The 1239-nt window shown below is 42.9% G+C and overlaps 1 pseudogene; it reads right to left on the bottom strand.

The window, feature by feature from the left end:
- Nucleotides 1-557: 557 nt before the first annotated feature.
- On the bottom strand, nucleotides 558-842 carry LOC101127034 (small ubiquitin-related modifier 2-like; annotated as a pseudogene).
- Nucleotides 843-1239: the final 397 nt, after the last annotated feature.

Genomic DNA, 1239 nt, shown 5'->3' with positions numbered 1-1239 from the left:
GCCTGGGTGACAAAGCGAGACTCAGTCTCAAAAAAAAAAAAGCGATATACTTGTGCATGTATACCAGTTACTTTATGTACAATAAAGGAATAGGGAAGGGGGAAATGAAAGAACAGAGAAAACTATACGATAGTAGTCAGGATGTGGTGGAAACAAATTGCAGTTTTCTAATTGAGAATGTAATCTTGATCTTTAAAGAACAGAGTTCTGGCCGGGCATGGTGGCTCACGCCTGTGATCCCAGCACTTTGGGAGGCCGAGGCGGGCGGATCACCTGAGGTCAGGAGTTCGAGACCAGCCTGACCAACATGGTGAAACCCCATCTCTATTCAAAATACAAAAATTAGCAGAGCATGGTGGTGGGCACTTGTAATCCCAACTACTCGGGAGGCTGAGACAGGAGAATCACTTGAACCCGGGAGGCGGAGGTTGCAGTGAGCCGAGATCACGCCACTGCACTCCAGCCTGGGCAACAGAGCAAGACTAACTCTGTCTCAAAAATAAATAAATAAATAAAATAAAGAACAGAGTTCTGGAGTAAAGAAGCAGTTTCCTTTTTCAGTAGACACCTCCCGTCTGCTGTTGGAATGCATCAATTCTATCTTCATCCCACATTTCCAACTGTGCAGGTGTGTCTACTTCATTCATTGGTTGCCCGTCAAATCGGAATCTAATCTGCTTCATTGACAATACCTGTCATTCACAATAGGCTTTCATTAGTTTACTAAATGGTGTATGCCTCTTAATCTTAAACTGCACCACAGAACCATCCTGCCCCAACACCGTCAAATTAATATGTTCCTTGTTCTCATTCTTGACTCCTTCCTTGGGCTTTTTTTTCATCGGCCATAGCAAGCACCAGTCTCCTCAGCTGCTGCTTCACAAAAGAGGCACCAAGTCCACACCAAACGAGCACACAAGCAGCCCCAGGAGCAGCAGAGGAACGAAGCAGCAGTGGTGGATGAGGGCTCCATATGCATTTTAGAGTCAGCTTATCAACATTCACCAAACACATATTCTCATACAAAACTGCTGGAATTTTACCTTAGCTTTCATTGAATCCATATGTCAATTCAGGGGTTTGTCATCTTTATAATTGTGCTTTCCAATCCATGAAGATGGCATATACCTCCATTTATTTAGAGTTGGTTTTGAAGTTTCATTTTTTGGTTTTTTGTGTGTGGGTTTTTTTTTTTTTTTTCGTTAGTTTGTTTGTTTGTTTTTGAGACAGGGTCTTGCT

This window comes from Gorilla gorilla, chromosome 19 (assembly GCF_029281585.2).
Source record: "Gorilla gorilla gorilla isolate KB3781 chromosome 19, NHGRI_mGorGor1-v2.1_pri, whole genome shotgun sequence".
Classification (NCBI taxonomy): domain Eukaryota; kingdom Metazoa; phylum Chordata; class Mammalia; order Primates; family Hominidae; genus Gorilla; species Gorilla gorilla.
This window is presented reverse-complemented; position numbering and strand designations above follow the sequence as displayed.